The sequence below is a fragment of the Petaurus breviceps genome, unplaced genomic scaffold (genome assembly GCF_028583685.1).
Source record: "Petaurus breviceps papuanus isolate PSGF00001 unplaced genomic scaffold, PetGlider_PUasm1.0 37, whole genome shotgun sequence".
Taxonomy (NCBI): domain Eukaryota; kingdom Metazoa; phylum Chordata; class Mammalia; order Diprotodontia; family Petauridae; genus Petaurus; species Petaurus breviceps.
In genome coordinates, this window is record NW_027186296.1 from 84,500,670 (window position 1) to 84,511,475 (window position 10,806).

A 10,806-nucleotide genomic window follows, 5' to 3' on the forward strand; every position below is an offset into this window, starting at 1 on the left:
GGTTTCAGAACACCCTTAAACTCTTCAGTTACACAGCAAATAAGTGGCTAAACTGAGATTTAAAAGTCAAATTCCTGGGCTCTTTCTACAGCACCCTTTTTAAAGTCTCTTTCCTTTGGGACACTAAAGTGAAGAGTATTCTGAGCCTCATGGGAAGTACCAGAGTTCCAATCTTTTCTCACCAAAATAATAAAGACTTTGGAGCTAAAGTACCCTCCCCACCATTCCCCCCAAAAAACTTGTTTTCAGCATCTGTGAATCTGTGCCTGACTGGTGTCCAGTCTGGAAAAAATAGTCTTGAAATGTCTTCCAGGTACATCATAGAATGTTGAGCCTGGAAGAGACTTAGGAGCCCAGCTAATCCAACGTCTTCATTTTACATATGGGAAACTGAAACCCAGAGAAGCAAAGGAAAAGAACTAATTGTTCAAATATTTCATCGCAACAGATGCATCCTAAGAGAAAGGTGTGAGTGGATTTTGAAGAGTCAAACACACCACTGCAAGTCATGTTACTCATGGGAAGATAAACCAACCAAGCCTTTTTTCATGTTACTCCCCTTTCCAGCGTCTCTGCTCTGGCCAAACTGCTTTCCATACAAGACATCCCATCTCCAGTTTCTGTGACTTTATATGCAAGTAGTCCTCCGTACTTCCTCCTAACTCCTCGTAGAATTCCTAGACTCTTGACTCAACTCCCACCGAGTTATTTGTATCCTATCCTTGAAATTACCTTGTATATACTTTGTATATACTTCATATTGGCTTACTTACTTCTGTGCCCATTAGAATGAAAAATGCTTGAGGGCAAGGACTATTTCATCTTTGTCTTCATATTCCCAGTTCATAGAACAGTTGTACATAGTCAGCACTTAACGCTTACTGAATTGAATATGTGGTATTTGATGAAGGAGACACATGGTATACACATACATGCATGTCCATGGACACAACACACATGCATACATACACACATACACAAATGAACATTTCCTAAACCCAGATTTACTTCCCTGTAAGGTTACATTTACATTGCAACACTTCATTTCCAGGGCTTCTCTCACAACCCCAGTTTATCAATCTCCCCAACTGCTATGCCTTCACTTGACCTCAGCCACACATAGGAATGGTCATATATGCTAACCTGTAATTATTGTATCCCCACAACCCACATCTCTGGCATTCCTGTCTTCGATCACGTTCTCCTACAATTTCATCTCTGCTTCAGCTTTATTCTTATTAAACTTATGTCTTCACCATGACCTTTAGTCATTCTAACCCTTGCTTCTCTTCCAGTCCATCATCCCTGTTCTGACTTCACAGGATCACGAGATCATGACTTTAAAGCTGGAAGGGACCATAAAGACCATCGGGTCTAACCAATTCCTATTATAGACAAGGAATGTGCAGAAAGGCTAAATCATTCGCCCAGGGTCACACAGTTACTTAAATGTCCAGCGTGGAATTTGAGCATGGGTCTTCCTGAGTCATCCACTGTCCTATCCAGATTGCTTAATTGAAATGTTAACCTGTTCAGCTCAATTCCTTGTCTCCTCCTCAGCTGCTCATGTTTTACCAAATCTTAGCCCAAATTGTCCACTTAACCTACTCTCTCTGCTTTTTCTCACCTAAAACTAATTGCCATTGGAGGAAATACCAACTGGTCTACAATAGCTTTATGTTGTCTAATCTCACCTGAATATATCGCTGCCCAGCAAACCTTTTATTCTTCCCCAATCACATTCATTGGCTATCCCAAGCTTTCTATGCTCTCCTTCAGCCTCCTACACCAACCTCTTTCCTTCAAATTCAGCAGAAGATTGTCTCTTATTTAACTGAAAAAGGAGGTGATGCATTGTCATCTCCCCCACATTCTACTCTTCAACAGCTGTCTTCATCACCTTCATTCTCTCTTCTTTTGCTCTAGTCTCTGTCAAAAGGTGACCAGTCTCCTCACTGCACCCAATGCTGCTACTACCTATCCTTATTCCCATCTCTGCCTGTCTTCTCCAGCTTATCCCTCTTTCTTGGCAATCTTCAGTCTTTATCTACCTGCTCCTTCCCTGCCGCCTATAAATGTAGCTCTCTGCCTTTTTAAGAATAAGAGCTATATTAACATAACTCATTTTTGTAAAACTTCAACTATTTCACATCTCTAATCCCTTTCACAGCCAAACTCCTGGGCAGGAGTTGTGTGTTGGTTTTTAAATTCAATTGAATTTTCAATTCAGAATTCTTCCTGTCTCTCCTCCTCCCCTATCTATTGAGAAAGCGAGAAAAACACTCATTAAAAATATATTTAATCACACAAAACAAATTTCCACATTAGCCCCATCCAAAAATAATGAGAAAGAAAAGAAAATAATACTTAAATTTGTACTCTGAATCTATCTTTGTCTGCAGGCAGATAACACGCTTCATCATGAAGTCCTTTAGATTTGTGGTGATAAGAGTCTTTCAAAATTTATTTTCTTTACAATATTGCTGTTACTATTTACATTGTTCTGCTGGTTCTGCTCACTTCACTTTGTATTAATTCATACTAATCTTCCCAAGTTTTCTGAAACCATCCCCTTCATCATTTCTTTGGGGGGGGAGGGGGAAAGAAGGGCAATTGGGGTTAAGTGACTTGCCCAAGGTCACACAGCCTAGTAAGTGTTAAGTGTCTGAGGCTGGATTTGAATTCAGGTCCTCCTGACTCCAGGGCTGGTGCTCTATTTGCTGTGCCACCTAGCCTCCCCTCCCTTCAACATTTCTTACAGGATAATAGTATTCTATCCCATTCATAAGCCATAGCTTGCTCAGTCATACCCCAACTGATAGGCATGTCCTCAGTTTCCATTTCATTGCCACCACAAAAAGAATTGTTATAAATATTTTTATATGTAAATGTCCTTTACCTTTTTCTCTGGTCTTTCTGGAACCTAGACCTAGGAGTAGAATGGATAAAAGGATATACACAGTGTAATAGATTTAACCATATAGCTCTAAATTGCTTCATTAGGGGAGAAACTTGAAGAACCTGTGTTTCTTACATGTGACATTTGTTGACCTTAGAACTTAATTAAAATTAATGCTTCACTTTTGTCATCCCCCATTCTTCTCCCAACCCCCACTCCCAAATGTCTATCACTCTCCTAAAACTGAGTAATGGACTAGTTAATATGTTTGCTTTTATTGTAGCTGTTTTCCCACAGTCCCCTTCAGTAGTTGTCATTTTCTTTTTTTAATCATCTTAGCCAGTTGATGAGTATCATGTGACACTTCTGAGTTGTTTTAATTTACATTTCTCTAATTTTTTGTGATATAGAGCATTGTTTCCATATCAAAAAAATATTTTGATAACTGTATTTCTCCACCATATCCAATCAGTTGCCAAATCTTGTCCATTTTCCCTCCACATTTCTCCCATCCTCTTTTCTCCATTCACAACTACCATTCCAGCATAGGACCTCAGCATAGAATCAAGATGGAAAGGATCAAAGGATCATAGAGCTAGAAGGATGCCACATTTTATAGATGAGGAGACTGAGTTGTATAGAGATGTGAAGTATTGCAACAACTTCCTAGTTCATCTCTACACTACCCCCCTCCTCTCCAGTTTATCCTACACACAACTGTCAAAAGAATCTTCCTAAAGCAGGGTCTGACTATATCATGGTCAGGGATCATCCATAGCTCCCTGTTGCTTCCAGGTTAAAAGAAAAAACTCATCTACATATCAAAAGCCCTCCATAATCTGGTTCCAATTTACCTTTCCAAATTTATGGTGTATTATTTTCCTTTGTCTACTCAACTACTCAACATGAACATATAGAGCTGGAAAGGGCCTGAGAGACCAAACAATCTAAACCCCTCATTTTACAGATAGATTTTTTTTTTTTTGCTTTTTGGAGGGCAATTGGGGTTAAGTGACATGCCCAAGGTCACACAGCTAGTAGGTGTTAAGTGTCTGAGGCTGGATTTGAACTCAGGTCCTCCTGACTCCAGGGCTGGTACACTATTCACTGTGCCACCTAGCCCCCCCTACAGATAGATTTAAACACAGATCTTGACAACAAGTCCAACACTCTAGCCCCCTCACTGACAACTACTTTCTAGCCAAATGGACCAACGAGCTGTTCAGCATTCCTTTGCACAGGTCATCCCCCTGTGAGAAATGCTAACAGTCTGGTTTCCACTAATTCTGTAGGAACAATGGATGTTGTAAAGAAAGATGTTACACAGGACATGCAGGAAGGTGTAACTCAGGAGGAGGGAAGGAAGGGCAGTGACCCTATCCAATCATATAGCTGGAATAAATCTAAGTTCCTTTTGAAGGTGGCCCAGACTAAACTTGGCTAGGGTCAAGGGATGGTCACCGACTTTTTATTAACACTAGTGTTTAACTAGCCTCATGCGTGTTGACTGATACACTCCAAATAGAATTAGAACCTCATTATCCAAACATGCAACCCATGTTAGCCCATGTGCAGGAGGAGGGAACATGTGAAGGACTAATGTGTAGTAGACAAGTCAGAAAGATTGTAACCCAGAAGAGTTGGAAGGCAATCCCAGTTTTGAAGGGAGGGACCAGGCAGGACTAGCAGCATAAAAAGACTCGAATTTGTCTAAATCTCTGTAGTCTTTTATAAAAGAGGTTACCCATTCATTCAGAAAAAATAAATATAAAATAAAGACAATGAAAACCTTCTTGGATTTCCAATGAGTATTGTTTATTCCTAGACTAAGTATATTTCTCACACCCTGTACCTAGAATGCATTTTCTTCTGTCATCCTTTTCATAACGAAGACTCCCTGAAAGATTCAGCAGTGATGCACCTCAGAATGAAGGCCTTTCTTTATGCTCCCCTCCCCACCAGGATCTGTCCTCCAAATATCATCTATGTCATTATCTCTGTACGTGTTGCATGACTCCGTATATTCAATGGAAAGTCCTTGAGGTCAGAGACTGTTACTTTTGTCTTGGAATCCCTAGTACCTAGCCCAATAGCGTTATTGAAATGCTTAATATATGCTTGCTGAAATTATGGTAAACAAATGTAACAACATTATTGTGCCATTAGAAATTACAAAATAAGGAATTCAAGGAAAGATGGGAGTGTATGAACTAATGTGGGGCAAAGAGAAGATTCAAGAAGGTTGAAGTCTGCATTAGTGGAAATAATACTAAAAGCAAGCAAACTGGTGAATTATGAAGAATAATCATGGTCCTAGAAAACCAATATGAAAGGATATTCCTCCTCTCCAAAGAAAGGTTGAGACTATGGCTATGGAATACAGTGTGAGGTATGTTCACGATGTCAGCTGGCTTTAATTAAATGCTTTTCTTAATTACAGAGGAAAGTTCATTAGAGGAGTGAGAGGATCAAAATTAAACTAACCTTAGAATAAAATGAAAATAAAGTTAATGCCTGTTGAATTGAAACCTATCAGGTACAAAGACTAAGTACAGGTATTATTTTCATATTTCAAGAATCTGTGATTAAGCAGGATGAGTACAGCCTCCACTAGGCAGATAACATCCCATCTGTACCTTAGTAGGCTTTTGTCAAGAGTTGCTGTGTCTGAAAAAAATGTGTCACCTGAAAGCCTTGAAGCTGTCCAGACTTTTCATTCCCAGCCTCTGACTATTTTGTAAAAGTCCCAAACTCTCCCATCCAAAGATTCCCAAGCTTTCTCCATATACTTTGACTTATTATGCAAAACAACTTACCTCATAAAACTGTGAGATGCCCCTAACCCCTCCAATCTGCAGCCTGGCCATTCTCTCTGCCGAAGCCTCTCCCACCTGCAGCTTGGCTATTCCATCTACCTTAGTACCCTATATAAACCCTGTTCCCAGACCCCTCCTTGGGTACCCCAAGCACTTGCTTCGTGGCCCTGAACTACAATTCACTTGCTGTGATTAAAGACCTCTATTTTTCTATATTGGCTATTTTCTCTTGAATTCAAGTTGACACCAACATATGATATTGGATTATTATATGTATGTGTTGTCACTCTCCCCATAGAATATGTGCTCCTTGAGGATAAGGACTATTTTTATTTTTATCTTTGTATCTCTGTCACCTGGCACATAGTTTATGTTTAATAAATGCTCGTTGAATAATTGATTCTTATTTCATCCTCATAACGACTCTAAAAGGTAGTGCAGTTGGTTTTTACCAGTGAGGAAACTGAGTCCCAGAAAGGTAAATTATTTGTTAGTTTGTGCTTTTCCAGATATATTTGGAAACCTAGAGCCAGGAACTATAGCTCTAGCAATTTCTTTGTCATGTATTACTTCAATAAAAACAAATAGCTTCTGTCCTTCCTCTGATAATAATTGGCGACATGACTGGTTATTTGGTATGTATTGTCAAGTCCTTTACACTGAACTCATTCCTCATCCCCATCCCCACCTCAACAGGACTTAAGAAATCAGAAACTATTGTCCCAGAGCACATATTTTTACAACTACAGAAGTTAACTTCTTTTTCTAATTCTTTTCAGTCCTCTCAATGTGTCTAGCGTGTGATGAAGATCAAATATAGAGGGGAGACCCCAGTAATGACATTCTCCCTTTCAAGCTGGGTGCTCTCCTGGCAAAATTCCTGTGTATGCTTTTTTGAAATGTTAACTGAAGGATGGGCTTGTTAAGTTACACCCAAGGAAGGAACGAGAAAAGAGAAGCCAACTTTCAGGAGTGTAGGCTCTGCCAAAAATATGTCCCATGAATTAAGGAGGGGGAGAAGGCATTTGGCAAAGTCAGTGAAGAACTGACTCAAACTTTGTGTTCAGTGAAAATTGAACTCGGACCTCTTTATGTCTGAGTTCCATTTACTCTTGGCAAAGTCAGGTTTTCTGGTTCGAATAAAAGATGAAGAGGCCCAGAAGATTTCTTGGACATCAACTCATTCTTGTGCAACAGGATATTGATGAGCTAAGTGTAAATGAATAAAAACATACAGTGTTTGAAAACACAGAAATTTCCATGCTTCAATACTTTTAAAACTTTTTTATTTTTTATCAATGCTGGGACTCCATCTTCATAAGACTAGAGTTCCTCCACACTTGAGTAGATGATCCTCATGGTCAGCTTTACAGTGATAGGCCTATTCCTACTTAGCTAACTTGGTCCTCAGAAAACAGACACACAAGTCTATCAACAGGCCCATACTCAAAACCCTTCAAGTTTGGTAAGACCTGATAAAGTTCCAGCTCAGCCACTGTAGGCTTCAAGAATCCAGGATCATCTCTATAATGAAACATTAGATTAGGACTTCCAGTGGAGAAATGTTTCAATGTTAAGGGGGAAAGGTTTGATTAATGGACTCCCTGAAAGATCAAGTGTTTTTGTAATACTTTGTCCTAAAAGGGTTTCAGGGATCAAGAAATATTATGTTGGGTTTCTTTTTTAAGGAACTAAAATTCCCATACTCTTTGACCCAGAGATCCCACTGATAGGTATTTACCTTGAGGAAGTTAAAAAAAACACACACACACAAAATGAAAGGTCCCATATGCATAAAAATATTTATTGTAGCAGTTTTTATGGTACCAAAGAACGAGAAACAAAATAGATACTTATCAGTTAGAGAATGGCCAAACCAATTATCATTAATATAAAGGAATATTATCATTACTAAGAAATTATGATTATGAAGAATGCAGAAGAGCTTAGGAAGATTGATGCAGAGTGAAGTAAACAAACTCAGGAAAACAATATACATGAAGATTATAACAGTGTCAATGGAAAGAAACAGACGAAGCTGAACACTATATAATTATGATGAGTAAACTTGGCAAAAGAGAAAAGATGGAAAATGTACTTCCCTTTCTTCATTGCAGAGGTGAGGCATTACAGGTTTGAATACAGTATATATTTCAGACCCAGTCAAGGTGGTCGGTTCTGTTGAACTGATTTTTCTCTTTTTTAAATCATTCTTTTTTAATTTTGCTTTTTTGGAGGGGGGAAGGCAGGGCAATTGGGGTTAAGTGACTTGCCCAAAGTCACAAGGCTAGTTAGTAAGTGTTATGTGTCTGAGGTTGGATTTGAACTCGGGTCCTCCAGGGCTGGTACTCTGTTCACTACATCACCAAGTCCTCTAAATCATTCTTTATTATTAGAGGTGACTCTTTGAGTGATGAAAGTGATGAGGTGCAGGCTCTGGAAACCCCCTTGAGCTCTTCTTGAATCTTTGAGGTACAGGCTCTGGGAACCCCACCTTGAACTGATTAAATCTCCCATTTGATGAGGCATTTGCATGAGGCCATAATCCTTACCTTGTGGCTGGACCCAGACCTCTGTTACTAGCCCAGCCCTCCATTGTCCATCTACTTCCCACCCTAGAACCTATCAAAATATCAATCCACCCTTGAATTGGCCTAGCCCACCATTGTCTGTTGGCTCCAGGTAACCTCCAGCAATTTCCCACCCTTAATCACTCATTGACCTCATCTAACTTCTCCAGAAGACCCTCCCCAAACTCCTCCTCCAGACCACCCCTAGATTCTTCCCACAACTTTCTGTATATAAGATCCCATCTTCCTTCCATGTGTGTGAGTGTCGTAGAATGACCTAGCACAGACTTATTCTGTCTCTAATACAAGTGAACTTTTAATAAACTTTACTTTTCTTTGGCTGAGAAGACGAGTTAAATTCATTCAGCAGGACCTGGTGTGTTGGTATCTTGGGGTCTCCAGAGCAACCCTAACCCTCTTTATGGGTAACCTCTTCAAAAAAAATAGGAATATATTTGGAAATGAAAATATAAGAATTTTTTTTAAGTGGTGTGGGAAGGGACTACAGTAGAAACAAGATTGGAGAGAAAGTCAGGGAGTTGGGTTCTGGCCCCAATTTGATTGTTAGTAGTTCTATAAACACAGATAAATAATTTCCCCTCATTGGTCCTCAGTTTCCTCACTTAAAAAAGAAAAAAAGGATGAACTAAGTAATCTTTTAAGATCAAATCTCCTGAGGTTCTGTGATTCTAAGTAATGATGTTTCAGATATCACATGCTAACCTTACCAACAAATTTGTCATAAGTCTCATACCTCGTATTGTATTATATGTTCTTTGACTTCAAAGCTAAAATGAAATAAGGAAGAATGCCAAAAAGTTAGGACATGCATTCTCTTCCTTGATCTTGTTACAAAATATTTTTCTTTTGGCTTTCCCTGCCTTTGACTTCTTTTAATAGTAAACAGACAAAAACTAGTTTAAGTTCAATGATGGGATTCAAAACTCAAGAAATTTAACAAACATTTTTACACTGCCTGCTACCTATGAGATAGCATGTAAATTTTAGTGGGATAATTTCTTACATATTACATATTTGAAATTTACTTTGTTTCACAGTTTATTGTTGCATAATAAACATAATCATCTTCTTCGGTTCTTAAGGGATTTTAAAATAAGGTTGTTGTTTTAATTTAACTGACTACTCATTTTTTTTGTTTTCTTTAGCATGTCAACCAATAAGCTATAAAGTCCTGACTTTGTAGTGGTATAGAGGTGACTCTAGGTTCTTAAAAGCTATGCCACCAGAAGTCAGATTCTGGCAGATCCTATCAGCCTGAAAAGACTGATTCCCCAGAACCAGCCTGGTTAAGAACAGAAATATATATCTCCTATAGCTCAGTGTCTTGGTGATAAAATCTTTGGACATGGAAACCCAAGAAGTGAAAAAAAATACAAAAATGGCCCTCAATCCAATGAAGTACCATCCTATTTATGAAATAATGATGACAGAGTGGGAGAAAATAAGGCAGAGGGTAGTAAGAATCAGTTTTTAGGATACCATCTATACATAAGCTCAGCTGTTGTTACTCTAAACGTGAAATCCTTGTTTAATGGCCAGCAGTGGGCATACAATTAGAAGAATTATCAAGCTCAACACCTCACCTGATCTATGAACAAAACCAGAAAACAGAAAGAAGTTAAATGATTCACAAGATGTCCCTGGAGAGTAAAGGGGCTGATAGGGCTAGTTTGACACACCGAGTGCCCAGAGACAATCAGAAATATAATTTCATGGGCCATTTGGTCATCAAGGATCATCAAATCTCATTTTACAGATGAGAAATTGAGGCACAAGGAGTTTAAATGATTGCATGAAAAAATGAATGGGGGGGAAGCATCTGTTAAGTGCTTACAGTGTGGAAAGACTTGGGGATGCTAATACAAAAGTATAATGGCATAGTTGATTAAGTCAATCAATTAAATTACCCTAATCCATCAAAAATAAGGCCACTTCTTTAACGAAGTGAGAATGTGTCTAGATTAAATCAAAGCATTCCAACTAAGTGTAGAAAAGGCCTCAATCAATCTAAATACCTTTGATGAGCTATTGGAGGAACTGAAAGTGAAGTTGCCCAGGAAGAGGGTTCAGATTGGCTGAGAAAACTTCATCACACCTTAGGGTTCATGTCTAAAATATCAAGCCAGCCTGGCTTCCAGTAAAATACCTGTGAAAGAACCACGGACATGTGGCTCAACTTTAACCTCAGTCTAGGTGTTCTTCCTCCTCCTCCTTGGCATAAGGAAGGCTTTGCACACTTCAGAGGCACAGAGGACTTCCCATCTTCCCATAAATGTCATAACAAAATCCAGAGAACAGCTGGCAGCACTAGTTAAATAAAGGGCCAAAGACAGACTGCACACAGATTCACAGCTTCACAAGAAGCTCAGGAAAAAACTCCACTATGCCTAAAGGGAACTTCTCTAGCAAACCACAAAGGGAAGAAAAAGATTTTTAACAACTAGGAGCTGAGTTACCCCTCTGCCAGATGTGCTCTGTAAGCTTGAACCTTTCATTCAGT